Source organism: Photinus pyralis, unplaced genomic scaffold, assembly GCF_008802855.1.
Source record: "Photinus pyralis isolate 1611_PpyrPB1 unplaced genomic scaffold, Ppyr1.3 Ppyr1.4_LG4, whole genome shotgun sequence".
Taxonomy (NCBI): domain Eukaryota; kingdom Metazoa; phylum Arthropoda; class Insecta; order Coleoptera; family Lampyridae; genus Photinus; species Photinus pyralis.
This window is the reverse complement of record NW_022170511.1, coordinates 825,339-842,254: the sequence shown is the minus strand read 5'-3', so window position 1 is coordinate 842,254 and position 16,916 is coordinate 825,339. Positions and strand designations below refer to the sequence as shown.

General features: G+C 35.5%; 1 long non-coding RNA gene across 2 annotated transcripts in view; it reads left to right on the top strand.

The window, feature by feature from the left end:
* The first annotated feature begins 2,150 nt into the window (after nt 1-2,150).
* The window catches only part of LOC116169644, a 147,021-nt gene continuing 132,255 nt past the window's right edge, over nt 2,151-16,916 (top strand). For both annotated transcript variants that reach the window (XR_004145021.1, XR_004145022.1), the window contains exons 1-2: nt 2,151-2,399; nt 7,068-7,148. This is a non-coding gene — a long non-coding RNA (uncharacterized LOC116169644). The remainder of the gene's footprint in view (nt 2,400-7,067; nt 7,149-16,916) is intronic.

Sequence of the window (16,916 nt, the reverse complement as noted above, 5' to 3'; positions counted from 1 at the left end):
CTTCTGTATTAAAATAAATCGCTAATTATCACAATGTTTAACAAAAAAAGTACCTTCAGCCTAACTTAGAACTCAAAAAAACACCATCTGTAATGTAAAGCACAAAAAGGTTAGAAGAGTGCCTCAAAAATCATAGTACATTTTTAACGAAAAAATTATTTAAAACGAAACAATTATTTAAAAAATAACTTCTCCGTTATGCGTTTCATTAACAAAGTAAAATAATCCCGCAAAAATGCTGCGAGATCCCGGTATTTCGGGATCCCGTGATCCCGGTATTGCATTCCCTAAACCTGGCAGACGATATTAAGTGTAGCTTTAATAGTGGCAGACGTGTTAGAAGTTACAAAATTTAGGTAGTATAGTAAATCCCAGCGAGTGCGAGCGTGTGAGAGATAAGTGCGAGTAAGTCTAAAACCGAAGAAAATACACCTTTTTAGTAGGTATAGTTAATGTGTTCCATGAATTATGTTCTATACTTCATTGTTGGCCAATAAAAAGAAGTGCTGTTAAGAAATTTTTGCAGCACTAGTGTTGTTAAATGTGCCTTAACATAACCCGTCGCTAAGCTACAGTAAAGGGACCGAAGAGCTGACTGATCTGATATTTGCTTACAGTTGCGCATCAGGAATCCCAAAGTTTGATTAGCTGATCGACACACTACTTTTATATGCTCATTAAATGTGAATTTGCTATCAAATGTTACGCCTAGATCTTTTATTGATGACGTACGGAGTAGATTGACACCTCTGACAGTGTAATTGAACAGGATTGGGCTCATTTTACGCGTGTATGATATTATTTTACACTTAGAGATGTTCAGTGATAATGAATTAGCATTGCATCAATTACTTAAGCTATTTAAGTTATTCTGAAGTTGTAAACATTCTTCGCTAGTCGATATAACGGAGTAAATTTGATCTTGTATTGTGTATCTAGTGAACAAACCGACTTTTATAATTCACCTGTTTTTCGCGGAATAGTGGGATCGTTATTTTTATTTAGTATGCCAATTGAATTTTTCTTTCATTATTTAGGTATTGTGGTGTACGTTACATAAGAGCACTGAATCAATAGGTGACCTTTAATTGGATTAGGTATTATTCGGTTGGTCGGCGAATATAGGTATACATCATAACTATTAAATAAGCGCACATCAACCCATGAAGTGCACTCACTGGATCATGGTTACAGGCTGAATGTGTAATGGACATCATTGGAGAATTAGGTCAAAATCCAACTCATTATTGAGGAAGCTAGCTAGTAGGTATCCCAAAAAAAGGAATTAAATTATAAGTAATTTTATTAATAAACACGAGGAGGGTTGCGTGCTTTTAATGTAGCAGCCGAAAGAACGGTAGTTTATTTTGTTTAAACTAAGACGGGCCTGATGCGCTTTCTCGATCTTGTTAAACCAACCCTATGATATGAGGGTTTTGCGAATCGGATGATTTAAATTCCAATATTGCTAGAATGTTCTTATGAAATTCCAAAAATTGAAAATATGTTTTCATAAAATAAAACCCTTCAACGAAGTAATCGCATTTTTTAAACCGAGAGTGTAAATAGCGTAGCGTACGCGCGCGTAATTTACACCCTACATTATACGATACCAATACTAATTTAACAATTTTTATTACAAACTGGCCTTCGATGCCGGAGGCGGCTCCGCTTCATATAACCCAAAATAAGCGCGGCAATTATTTACAAGATACGCCATCTAAGTGAAATCCGCTAAGATTCAACAATTTATTTCTAATTAAAGCACTAAAACGTAAGGCTCCTTTAACAAAATTAGTAATTTTTCCAACAAACAAGTTATAAATTCAAAAATAACAAAGTGATAACCGTAGCAATGAGATGCTTAATTCTTTTTGGATGAAAATTAAATTATGTTTGCTAAAATTAAATACGGAAACGCTGTTTTTGTACCGCTCCAACGTAGAAAGTAAAATTAATATCCATGAAGTGGCATCATCAGATTATTCTTGAAAATAATTTTTGAGACAACAAATAATTACTAAAATTTGTTAGCTTTTTGTTACCACCGAGCCTGCTACGCATACTTAATAATATCGGACAGTCGTGCGCGTCGGTGCCGTCGTACCTATATGCGGCGTAAAGAGCGTCGCTCAGTCCACCGCCAACTTTCTATCTGTTGGAACGTTGAACACTTGCGAAAGATCGTAGACGCGCGGGTTTTTTGCAAAAAACATTTTACATATTATGCAATGTCAAAAACTCGATGGGCGAGTTTTCAATTTGATTAAATTTCAGGTGCAAGCCCAGTTTTCGACCGAATTAATTATTATAATACTTTCAAAACGGTGTTTGTGAATATACGTCTTCGGAACAATTACCTTTCTTTTGGAACAGGAGCTTTTATTCTTACACTTTCGGTAAGAATGTGTATGTTCACTAGCGCCTAAAATCCAACTTTTCAAATCAGATCACACAGATGCGTGCGTGTTCAATTTAGATTTACATTATTTCTGTAGATCCCTTGAGGTTAATGTTAATTATGAACGTTAATTTATATTTACAGAGGTAGAATATCTAACCACGACAGTCGCATAAATAGCGAATTTCATTTCGCCGCAAATGTGCAAATTCTCTCCTCCACGCCACCTTTCTTATTTTCTGTTTATATAAACTGCTTCCAAATGATAAGCTTTCTTTTTACATTCGGGAAGGTAAGTTTTACTGGGCTTCCCATTGCGGGAAACGAGGATTTTGGAAAAGTTTTTGTTAACATTTCCCAGTTGTTTACGCTCGGTAAATATTGACTAACCTCAATTTAACACATTAAGAAATTTGGGTAAAGTATCAAAGTTTCATTATAATTAATGAGACTTTAACATGCGGAATTTAAAAATTTCATATTCATTACGGCGGAAAAACTTTTTAGGGGTGCCGTTAGGAACGTGTTTTTATTCATAATGGTTCCGAAAAGAGTTGCATCGATTTAATGTCAACAGGTCTAAATAGTTTCTTGGACTCTGTCTTAATGCAAAATGAAACAATTCCGTCTACAAGTTTCGGACACAAAAAGAGATAATCCCTAGGGATTTTCTTGTAGCATTGTCGACACCTCAAAAGCAGTTTTAGTATGAATTATGCAGCAGTATTTCCTCGAGTGCTGAAGCTACAAATAATGCTACAAAATAGAGGTTACATCGCAAACTACGAGTGCAATTAATGTCGTATTAAATTAATTTTGTAAACGCGTTTTGCCTAAACGATTCATGCTACTTTTGTATAGGGTATTGAATAACTGAGAGAAGCGAGATTTTTTCTAATGGCACTTCTTCTCTAATGATCAGTTAGGCGGCTAAGTTTGTACTTATGTCCAATTTTAGATCTGATTAACAAGGTAAGGTAAATAAACACCCTGGAGCTGTTACTTTTCCTGGATAATTTCTAATTAGACGCCGAGAGAAATTCACGGTTGCCTGATTCGTTTCTTCGCATTTCCGCGTAGGTGGTATTGTTAACATCGGAGAGTGTGCCAATTTTATGTTATTCAACCGCTCTTACGGAAATTTTATTATCTCTCTAATTGAAGACGGCGCGGCGTCTAAGCTAAAATGCGGGAGGTCTACGGGAAAAGTGATTCAATAGGCCTCATTTAAACTTTAAAATAAAAAATTACATCCATCCACTGTGAAATTCTGCTTGGCAGAGATGACACCTTTTGCAACAACGTATGAGTAGTTATTTATCACCAAACGTAGAAAAACAGCTGTCCATTGCAAGACAGATAACAACAATATTTCTAATAATCCTATCCAATGAAATGTAGTATTACAAAATCTTTAAGTGATTAGGATGACGAGGAACGCAAAATGTACTCAGTGACATGATATACAGAGAGAATATTTTAAAAGAATTACTGTGTGTAATGGTACGCGGTCAAAATACCACCCAACAGACACCTACCTAGCTAGCTCAGCTTACCATTATTGCCTTCTCCTTTCTCAAAACAACAATGACATACGCTTTTTCAATCGATCCGCAGAACAGCCTCATTTATTTCCAATTCTTCGTATTTAAAGCTCCAGTGATCAGTACGATATTCGTCACCCATTTTGATAAACACCTGCATTCGTTATCTTGCACGTGGCATTGTTAGTAAACAATTAATTTGCCTGATAACGCCTTTTTACAAAAACATCTGACCAGATTTTTTACGTCGAAATTACGATTAAATGACTTAAGCAATTACTAAATTATTTGGTGACTCATGGAAGTGCATGTGCTTTTAAAGACTCTGGTAAGGGTTACGAAGGGCACCGAATATGTTTTAAAGACACTTAAAGGCTATCAAAAAATTAGCAAGAACACTCCAAAAGGTCATCTAACGACTCCTGGCCGGTTGAAAAAAACCTGGAAAGATCTTAGCTAAATAATCAAAACAATATGCCTGCTCTAAGACTGTTGAATCCTCTCAGACTGTCATAATTTCCTATGTCAAATGTCATTTTAATGCGTTTGCCGAGGCGTTTGCTCACTGATAATTAACAATTTAAATTCTGGTGGAACTTGATGAGATGGGTACAGGGTAAAAGGAGGAAAATCCAGGTGTGCGTTTTTCGACAGCTGAAGGGGTGAAACCGATCGAGATTCATCGCAGAATGGCTGGTGACAACAGTTTCAGCTATATTACAGTCACAATGTGGTCGGCATGTTTCTGGGATGAAATGCTCGACCAGAACAATCCAATGTGAAGATTGCGGAGTACACTACTTACATGGATGAGGCTGTAAAGGAAAACAGACATATTACAGAGGACGAGTTTGCCTGGACTAATGCAGAAACAATTGAAAGTTCACCGTTTCATATCGGACGCAGAGGTGCAGGAAGAGGTCAGTAAGTGGATCACCTCACCCTCATGGGAATTCTGGGAGCAAGACGAGGCAATGGAATTAAGGCACATTTATAGCAAACGGTTATGAAAACTTTCATCAAAATAGTTCACATGTTCTATCAGAGCCGTGGAGGCCAATATGCTATTCCATACACAATCCTATCGTGTATATTTTATGAATCAATTATAAAATGGCCATCATTACTTGAAAACCTGTTTCCTACTAAAATTACTTTTTGAGTGCATTTTAGGACACCGTTTATACTATATTTCCATAAAACTCTTCAGTACTATAACTATTGTATTTCATACCTACTATTTTTTATAGTCGTTCACGGCGAATTCGTATCGCCTATTAGTCAGAGCTAAAAAATAATAGTCGGCAGCAACCGGGGTCTGTCGGCGGAACGAAAAGACGGCGGACGGGCGGACTCGGGTGCTACCAAGTGTACGGTCTCGCGCCTGGTCGAGGTCGGTGATAGTAACGGTCTGGCGGGCCGGTCTCGGAAGCCTTGGGTGTAAACTCAACCGGAGAAGATGCGAAGATGAAAAAGTAAAGATACTATTTCATAGCGTAAATGTTTTTAATTATTTATGCCTTGCTCGACATCGGAAAAATATGGAACCTATGTTAAACTTCAAGTTTTTTAAGATCGCACCTAACGGATGTAATCTCGACTTCATCGGCGGTTGTTATCTGTAGCCCATTTACCTTACTACGGTTAATTATACTTATCTAAATAGTCGGAACGAAATCTCCAAATTCGGCAGTCCAGCAATGTCCTTTTGTTCCTTGGAATGTGAGGTCAAGGGGCGCAATCGTTTATCACTTTGATATTTTCCTTAAACTGCACGACCTTGCCGGTGTCAATCCTGCATTTTTGTGTACCATTAGCAAACTAAAATTAGTAATTAACGAACTAAAGCTTAACTACATTGATTCTCTCTCTTCTTCCCTGGCAAGAGAGTTTTCGGCCGCTGTAAAACAATTTAAATATTCTTACAGGAACGGTTGCAAAAAGGAGCGACAAACACATTAAACAAAATGAAAACACACAACGCTCACTCTTCGTCTCCTAGAGCAAATAATTTAGAAACTACTTAGTAATGAAGCGCCCAAATTAAAAGGCTTCTAGATACCGGGTGTTTGGCAAAGCCGGTCGACGCCACAAATATACGGTGTGGTCATAACTTCGGGTAAGAACTTCAATAAGAACTTCGTTACAAGAGGAAGGTGACAAGGGGTGCAATCCGGTTTTTTTTAAAATGAGCGATACTACACTGACAATTAGGTATGTAATTCTTTATTGGGCGTGGATTATTATTCTGCTGCAAGTACAAATGTTGGGAACGATATACCTATTGTTTGTTAGTGTAATACCGTCAAAAACACCAGACGTTTTATGACACCTCGTAAAAAATAATAGCCCTGCAGTAAATGAAAGGGGCACGCTTAAGTTCGTAAATTAAATTTTTAGCTTAGAATCATTTTAACTAGTAACTATATCAATTCGAACCATTACGTTATTATTTGTGTCATCTAACCCACCTGTGTCGACTGATTACCTAAAACATCAGTATCATTTAGCATATGAAGAAACGGGAATTTCAATAAGTACCATTTATTTCCTTACTTATTCTCTAATTTCGCCTCTTAGATCGTTATGTTACTTTATTCTGTATAATTATAAATAAAAATAGCGTAAGATTACAATAAAGACCGTAAATTACTATCGCATGCACTAAAAATCTAAGATTAGTTATTCCATCTGAGCTTTAAAAACCATTCCAGGTTTCCTTTTCACACCTGAATCCACAATATAGCAGTGCTCAATTACATTAATACTCATTACTGGGTCTTCAGCACTTACATTTTGTAACAATTAGTAAGTGGTATCTACGTGATATTTGCTTAAATCTTCTAAATCATGTATAGGAATAGGATTAATCATATATGCAAATTCCGTATAAAGTGGCATTTTTCGAAACTGATTTCGGTATAATTACCACAGTCGAACAATTAGTAAACGCGTTGGATGAAAACCTTTTGTGTTTGAGTTACGAATCTGCCATTTCATAACCGGTTACGTAAATATCTAATTACGCACTTGATTATTTGTAGAGCTTTCCAAATTGAGAAAATAGATTTGTTTCTCCTTTACTTTAATTCCATTTAGAATATATACTTTTTCAATTTCAGGCTTACCTACATTCGTGCTACAACTATTTGCCTTTGTCAGTCTTTCGTGCGTTTCATCCCTCCGGCAGTTTTCCCGAAAAGGTAAGTTGTAAACTTTTAAAGATCTATAAATGTCTGGAGTAGTTTTTTTTGCGACCACCATATTCTATTTAGAATTACATTAATTCAAATTTACGAGCACGAACGGTTCCTACCATTTACATAACCTTATATTAGTAAAGTTCCCTTTTTGGTATTGATACTCAAATTGATTTATGGCGGTAATAAAAGAGTTACTATTTTTTCTATGGCCCTAACATGTACGCAATTTTATATGAGTACGTAATTTCGTACTTGTCCTCTGCTACGTTTTAAAGGAGAGAAACGGTTACGGTTATTTCTTTGCTCAATTTCGAAATGGGGAACTAACTTGTTTTCTTTATATATCGATTTGAATATAAAAACCTGGAAGGGAAAAGGCACAATGTGTTCAAAATTTGAAATACTATTTAAACTCCCGATTTAAGAAACATTGGTAAACTTTGCAGGGGTTTCGTATTTTGGATAATCCCATAACGCCTGTAACATTACAGCTTACAGATGTAACTAAATATATCAAAATCGGATTGGGCGGTAAGGGTCCAAAATCTATTATTTGGGACGCCAAACGTTCCAAAATTTGCGCGTCTTCATTTTTGTCTCTGTAACTTCCTCTACATACATCCAAACCTCATTTTCTAACTTTTCTTCCTTATTAAAATTCATGGGTCATCGAAGGAAACTAAACCCCCGTGTTTACTTATCGGCGAAACATGCTTATCTTCAAACTTAATTAGCTTTACGTAGCGTTAACAGAACTCTTATCGCAATAACCGGAGATAACAATTAAAATGAGACACATGAACATTATCTTTTTGCACGCAATTCCCCGGCCAGGGATAGGTTACATTGCACTTGTACGGTCAGATTTTATGCTTTCAAAACTGTTTCCGGTATTTTTAATATCGCTGACACGTAAAAATAGGTGACTCATTGCATTTAAATTGCCACATTGTATAAAGGGATTTTAACTAAACAATTGTCAGAATGTCCAATTTTTCCATTATAGATAGATATCAAAAGAGCAAAAAACGTAAATTTTTCGCACTTTTGGCGGTGTACCCTCTCCAGAAATCGATAGAATTCACCCTTATTGATTGTCAGTTCTTATCTAATATGTGGTGCAATATTAAAAAAAGGCCTAATTAAGTTACTACCCCAGTTTACAAAGTACTTAAAAATGGTATATTTTAATTTATATCCATATATGTAACATCAAGACACACTTTTATGTAAATTATACTCGAAATACTAAAATGATGAAGCACTTACAACAAACAAACAGAGAAAGGTCGCGCAAAAGTAAATAAATATGCAATGTTGTAAATAGGTCTTTAGCAAATATTTCAATTTAATGTTCTCGTTTTCCTCGCGAGCAGCTTTTGGAGTAAAGAAGTTTTGTTTTATTGCCGTATTTAAAAGCTTAAACGTTTAAAATTTACTAAGAGAGAATTACCTTAAAATTTTCCTAATTTAATTAAATAAATAATGTTTGAGAGTTTTTAACTTTTTTATAAGAGGCTAGAGGGAGGAAAATAAAAGTTCCCGAAGCGAGTTTGACAATTTTTCGTCACGAGTCTCCTATTACACAAATGGCATTCGTGTATGTGACACTCCCCATAACTTTTCTCACATTTAAAACGCAACGAATGGAAATATGGAAATGTTTGGTCGAATTGAGTTTCGCATTCTTCTCCCTTATACAATTGCATTGAAATATATGATGCTCATTTTCCTTTTTAAATTTGGGTCAACACGTTCTAATCGCCGACATCTCTTTAAGTTTTAAATTACGTAGTACGCCCCGTGTTTATAGCAGTCCCTGCAATTATAACTTTTTAACGACAAGTGGGCACATTAGTAGGTAAATTACTTGTCGTTACTATAAATATCATGAGAAGTCGTTACGTATTTAGGGTAATATCGTGAGACGTGAATTCGCTGCATGTTTAATATACCCCCTAATACCGATATACTTTGAAACTGCTGGCACATACAAATGACGAAGTTGAATCTGTTTTGGGATTAGCTCCCAACCCTTTATCAGCCTTTCCATGAATACGTAATTAGATGGCTACTAAGGACGACAAATTATATTTCGATGTTACTCCTAGACAATAGCTATTACATTAACTCTACGCTCGTAGCGCGCTAAGCCTTCCAACGTATAAGACATCATTTGTGTTCCATTTCACAACCTTAAAATACAAACCATCTTTAATCGCGATATAAATCCACATTATTGGGCAATTATCTAATATTTGTGTGCTTCATTCGGTTTGAAAATTTACAACGCAATCGAAATTAGCAATTCCCTCCAGTTCAGGTGTGTAAAGTGTAAACTGTACACTTTTCCAGATATTAATCAGACAAACATGTTATCGGTATCAGTGGTTGAATGTGACCAATGGAAATAATAGTGGGAAGTTTTTTTTTTGATTGCCTACAGATGAGCTAAATTAGGAACGAAAGGAATTACGATGGAGGGACCTCACATTTACACTATTTAATACCAATTTAAAATCTCTTTGTCATTTCAGTGTTACAAGGGAAGGTTTTATGCCATGTGTCTCAGATCCTTTGTGTCCTCAGTTTCAGATTATGTCAAGTACAGTCACAAATACGTTTACAGTTTGTTCTTAAAATATGTATCAAGTAATTAAGTTTACTTGTTGAAGAATCGGTAATGATGTACTTGTGAAATAATAAACACACGAAGTGGATCAAGTATTCACTGAGTGTTCTATAATGATACAAGCTGAATACACATAGGTGTAAGTAGGTAATAATAGGTCATAAACGAGGCGGATTAATAGAGTGGAGGCGCGAATCGCTTAAATAAGTGGAGCAAGTTAAAAACGCGGCTGTCCACAACTGCACAACTAGCCTCCGATTACATCATGACGTTGAAAGATGACCGTGTCTGATTCTGTGTGTGGCTGGCCTTATATTGCACACAATAATCAGATATTGTATGAGCACTAAGATTCCTAGATGATTAACCCAGTAGGATATTGTTACGTTTTAATTATCATTCTTATTGCTAAAGGAGGTTAACTATCACCCGACAAGCCGCTGTGTCGCACTGTTCTGCGTCTTCGTTATAGTAATCAACGCAAGGAGGTGCGCAGAGCCACGACCCAGGCGTGTTAATAAAAATGATTATAAAATACTATTAATGTTGTATTGAAGCCAAATATAATAATATGTATTAAGCAGTCTCCGCTCTTATTTTGTCTCATTACAGAATTCTGCCTCGGCTATTCGAACCACCACTTCAAGCCCCCAATCTTCTGAATACCTAGTATCCAGAGAAAATTGTGAGCGTTATATTAGGAGTACAATGGGTAGAATTGGTGACATCTACCGGTACTTATTATCACAAAACGCCGACTAACCGTGGACTATCTTCGCCACTCAATTTTAAAAGTGAGTCATACCCAAGTATGCGTATGGGTCATACTATAATTGTCAATCTGTCAGTTAAATATAGGTATACAAAGAAATAGTTACATAAAAGTCAGGAAAATGACACACTATTGGCAAGGATATATTGAAGTACGAGGCCCTTTTTTGTATTACATTTTCGCCGAGATCGTCTTTTTTTATAAATTCAATTCTCCTATCAATGAGAAAAACATACTTTGAGTTAAAGCAGAACATTGTGTTTTATTCGCCGCGGTATTTTTCGACCTCTTCAGCTGTACATGCAAATTTTGAGTAATTGAATAAAGTAATGAGATTTTTTTCTCGTTGTTACAAACAAAAGCAAGTAATAAAATCGCCGCACTTCCGATTGGTGTTTGTTTCATAATTTCCATTTGTTTTAACAGAGTATAATATCAAAATTTCATAAAAATCCATTTCATAGTATGTCTACTAGATTTACTTCTATAAAAAGGGTCTGTAGTTACAATATCGTTAATTGACAATCTTCTTTCAATTCGCGCACCCTACGTATGACACCCGTTAAATAAAAGAACCGCAGCCTTCTACGAGATCCGAGTGCTGAGATCTCAAACCCACAGATGCACGGGCCAACGGACGGAATTCACTGAAGTTGTATTTCCTAAACAATACGCTAACAGTTTTCCTTTTGTCCACATCCGGGGATGTATATTACAAAACGCCACAGTGTTGCGTTTACATTTGGAGTGTTTATTGCTATAAATACAAGTTTATTAACCAAATGTGTGGGCTTATCTTGTTTATACGGGGCGATAATAAGGTTCCAATTAATCGACAATCAGTAAAAAGTTTAAGGACGATTAATTAGTACTTTTGCTAGGTGTTAAAACTGTTAAGTGGACAAGGGAAATTGACATTTCCATACTGCGGAAAATTGGTAAATTATTCCATTGAATAAATAAAATTTCAATTACTAAATTTTGAGAAACCTGAAGCCCAGTTTGTCCCTGATTGGAGTCGTCAACCCTTTTTCAAGTTCACCTTCAACCAGCAGTCAAATTTTCCGGGCGGTACAAAACGTTCAATTGTATTGCACAAGGCGTTCCACCATCTAATTTTCCGAATTGCTGCTACCTTTCAAAAGGAGATAATCGACTGTAAATTGGAGGGAAGTCAATTTAACAATCCTGAAGAGGTTGACCCACGAAAGTTAATTCCGTGAACCGATTTGGATATTTTTTATGAATGATAAGCGAACCCAAACAAAAGATTTTGGTGATTTTTTCTCACTAATTGTGAAGTGGAATTTGAAGTTTATTGATTCCATTCTTTTGTGTGGATTTAATTTTATTTACCCTTCAGGGGTGTGTAATGGCCAATGGCACCGTCAAAATTAAGTATTGCCATAGCAACCATCGTCTTAATAATTGTTACCATATATTTTAAGTTCGAAGCGAGGCTTAGTATTGATGGTGCCATTGATCTTTTCAATGAGAAAATGTATCAGGGGTTGTATTAATTCCAAATATCAAAAAAGATAGTTAGATAATTAATTAAATTGCAACGTGATCAAGAGATATTAATTCAAACTTTATTTTGTATTTGTTGTATGATGATGAAGAAAAGTGGAGTTGGAACGATATTACGAGCATTTTCATCAATAGATTCAGACAACCCAATTTACATTAGTACTTATTTGCAGTTCCCAGCAGGTGTAAAATGCCCCAGTGAAACGACCCCTTTCTAGTGATAGGTTCTCCGTCAATATTTAAAAGACGGTACATACATAGCGATAAATAATGAGTGACCGTCGAGTCATCTTTGGAATTTTTCTTTACATGGGAAATAGTAGTTAATCTTGAGAAAGAATTATTAACAACGGTTTGCAATGTTACACCCTAGTTCAATTTCAAGCTGGATTCAGGAAAAATCTATTCACCACTAACCATCTGATCCTATTGATGCTTTCCTGGAAACATTCCAAGAAGAAAACATCTGGTAGTTTCGACATCGTATGAATTGGAGATACGGTATTTATGCAAAAGACCTTTATAACATAAACTTGAGGGAAACCTACCGTTAGTAACAAAATCTTTTCTTTCTAAGAAAGTCATTGAAAATGGAGTCCCCGAAGGTGCACATTATTTGTAGTTAAATTAATGGCACAACTTTAAATAAATTGATAATAGTTGTAAACGTATGTCCCTATATGGACGATTTTGCCGTATTTTACTCAGGTGAAACCAAGGATTATAAACATCCTTGAAATGAAACTGGTCAAAGAAGTCGGCCAACTTTCATCAGTGATCAACCGCGTCGCGTAATATCGCACTCAACGGTGAATTAGAAATGGTACTGCTACTGATCTTACCTTTTGTCATGCGAAAACTAAATGCCTCTTCAAAAATCGCATTGCGACCCTCGCATATATTTAGATGATTTTATATTAATTTGATAATATCCTTACGACGCCACCGCATATAGAACGATTGAAACGTAAATGAGCTTATACCTTATAAGTTACTTATAAGTATTAATAATCTAATAGATAGCTAGGATGGTATCAAATATGAAGTCATGGAAATGAGAAGCGAAAAGGTAAAAGGCAACTATTCCAAGCATGTAGCGCCCCAATATAAGGTTAATCGATAGTAGACGTGCAATGTTTAAGAAATCGCGTGATAGAACTAATCTTGGAAAAACCGTAACTAATAAACGATAAACGATAACAAAAATTATACAACGGTTCTTTTACTTAATTTAATTACAAGACGGAAAACCGGGCTAGTAATCACATGTGCTCTACGAAAGTGTGAACGACATGGAAACAAATTTTGCATATAGCCGCGCGAAACAATGAAAACTTCAAATAACGAAACGGTAAGCTTTCCTTATTCCGTAGAAACTGCTACTAACCTTTCAGTAGTTGATGTTTATCGTGAACGAGTCAGAATTTGATGAATGAACGAAGTGTTTTGTGTAGGGTACCTAGGCGAACATGTAAGAGGAAATGTCATAATGAGAAATTTGTAAATGTCGGCAAAGTTTTTTTTAAAATTATTATTCGGAAGCTTGATTAATTTACAACGTTTTCATAGTATTTGATTAAAATTGATGCGATTTTAAGGGCGCGATTAGATCCTGAGTGAAATTGGGGCGAGTTTTGCCCCTATTTCTACTCAAAGATCATAATACTGATCAGTTCTAGTTTAAAAGTCGGGTAATAATTGATACTGTTTATGACTACCCATTCAATCTTTATTTATTTATTTATTATCCCTTTCTTGTTCTGGGCCCTCAACAGACAACGCCCAATTACAGAGTGACCCGTATAATGCTTATTAAAAGGGGATATGTGAAAAACGGCACTGCCGATCATAAAGCCATTGAGCACGCCTCATAGTATGTATGTGTTCAATAAATATATTATTAGGTGCTCTCTGCAGAAGGTCTATACTACCATTGATACTACTCCGGTATTCACCTTACGAATTAGGAAAACTGCAGGAAAGCCTAATTCGGAGGAGCCGGCAGAATGCTCGAAACTGATCTCAGGAAATTCGCATCTTTGTCACAGATAAAACATTCTTCTCCAGCCCACTCGACTTCCTGGCTATGTAGCCCAACGCTTTACCATTGAGCTACTTTTTTAGACAACAGTAGGGACTAGTTCGGAGTGGGCTCCTTTGGAAATACATGGTTTTTCGTATAAATTGGGTTTTGTTGAGGTACATCTTGGATGGACCACAAAACCGCACTCCGCGAATGTCTCCAAATCGACCCGTAGGTAGATAAGGAAACTTACAGTTAGAGCGAGTTAAATTGTTATGGATGTCTAGTATTTGTAAAAACAAACGTTCCTTATGCGTAAATTTTGAAGGAATTCCTATAGACCAAGCTCGTAAACTTACACTTTCTCTTGTAATTAGTATAAATAGAGCCAGATTTCTACTTTGTCTTTCAGTCGTTCGCTAATGATGACAACTTTGCTAATGAAATGCGTAGAGCTTATTAAAATAATGTGGTTGTTGGTGTTTTTGTTTTACTTTTTGTATTCTCACCATAAACTAGTATCTAAAAGCCATAGAATCGATTTTTACATTAATTAGTTCTTCAGGCTACAATGGGATACATCTTTAAATACAGCTTTACGCAATTTGCTCTTTAGATAACAATAATAATGTCGTAAATTCAAGCTGTACGCACATTATAGGCCAGTCAAATTAGGAAAAATAGCGGAAATAATTGAAAGAAAGCTGAAAATTGGTATAGAGGTAGATTAGGGCTTGTATTCGAACATACTAAAAGTCGGGACCAAAACTCCAATGGCTCGAGCCGCCATCTTGGAAAAAAGGTGCTCCAAATCACTTTTTTATTATACCTGAATCACAATCTCCGTTTTAAACACTCAAATGCGTGCGAAAAACGGCCTTTAAAACACACGTGCTTTAAAGTTGCTAAGTAACGATACTTCAAGTATGACTTTTGAAACTGTCATCTGGATGAAATAAAAAATCTTCTTAGGTCGCTTTCTGTAAATGCAGAACATTTCTTTGGCTTTTGTACCCATCCTTTGGTTGAAGCTTTCACAAACGCACGTAATTTAGAGTATGCTTCCAAATCTGTTCCACTTTTTAATCGCAACATTGCTTGGAAGTTTTGAATGAATGCACCAAAATATAGAAGATTTAAATACCTTTGACATTTCCTTCATGTATGCCAGCATTATCGATTCATTTAAGACTGTATTCGTAAGTAACTTCCTATTCACCCATGGAAACAACTTTTCATATTCTTTATAATAGGCTTTACTGGAGTTGGTTTTTACACCTACCAACGTTTGTGTAGATTTTACAAGCGATTTAATGAACGGTGTATTATCTTTTTCAATGGAAATCGTTTAATTCACAAAGACGATGATTTTTATAAGCAAACGTCAAGTGACATTTCCATGGCAATCGTGAAATTACGAACACCCAGCCCACTTAATTAGACATGTATTCGAGTATAACGTCAATATGACTTCATTGTATTTCCTATTTTTAAATTATACTGCAGGTATAATAAAAAATACTATAAGATACACGTGTATAATTGGTCTTTAAAGCACTTGCAACGTTAAAGGCACTCCGCTTTGCGTCGTGCCCTTAAACTCGTTGCGCGTGCTTTAAAGACTTGATTATACACTTGTATCTTAATATACTATTTCGCTGATATCTCGGTATAACCGTGCATTCTAGCAAGTAAAGTTTTATATGAAAAAAGAAAGATAAGAAAATTTTGTATAAAAAAGATGGTACGCACTTTTTTTGTATTTTCGTTATTTACGTCGATATTCCACATTGAATATAGAGCATCTTTTTTCAGATGCAGGTGCATTACTTTCAGCGCACGCGTGCTTTAAACATATATGTTTAAAAAATTGACTGACATTGTTAAGGCCTGTTGACCACCTAAGAGAAGGAAATAATACATAATAAAAAAATATAAATCCAAACTTGACTTCATTTCATAAAAAAAATACTAAAAGTAATAAACTAAACTAAACAATTCCATTAACAATTCGCGAAATAGTACATAGCGCTGTTCTAGTATCCACAGCTGAACTTTTTTCGTGAAAGCGGTATAGGTAGATATCTTTTTCATTTCGCGCGGTAGAATGGAATAAAGCCTTGGAGCAATGTACTGAGCACATCGTTTACCGATTGTTTTTCAGACCTTGGAAAAAGTTTATTATTATGGTCTTCCTGGCGTGTATAATGAGAGTGCATGTTGGGCAGTAATTTTGGATGTTTTTCTGAACTGGAGGATTTTGTTACAGTAAAGTTGGCGTAAATTCATTACATTTGATTCCTTATACAGGGTGGTGCCTAGCGCAACGCAGCACATGGATGTCAATGGTAATTTCTTTATAGTCAATTACTAGCAGCTCCCCTAATTATTTTAGAGCAAAAGTCTAAAGAAGTTTTTTTAGAGAAAAAAATACTGCATCTGTTCATACGATTACTTATAATTTTCCGTTTTTCAAAACCGTAGAAATTAACAAATTAAAAAGGTTCATTTTTCAATAAAACAGATGCCTTGGAATTACCTAAAAAATCAGCGATCACGTTTCATTATTTGCCTTTGACGTTTATTAAATTTATACTTGTTTATAAATTAGTTAATCATAAAATTGTTTATCATGTATTTAACTGACGAGAAATGTTAAAGTTAAAGTTGTTTTATGCTGGAAATAATGCCCGCCAAGTAACGTGTGTATTTAGTGTTAAGTAACCCAATTGGCCGATTTCAAGCAGTAGGTAGGTACAAGATTACAGAATTAAATATAAAAATCGTTGGACGTCAAACAACGATAACTTA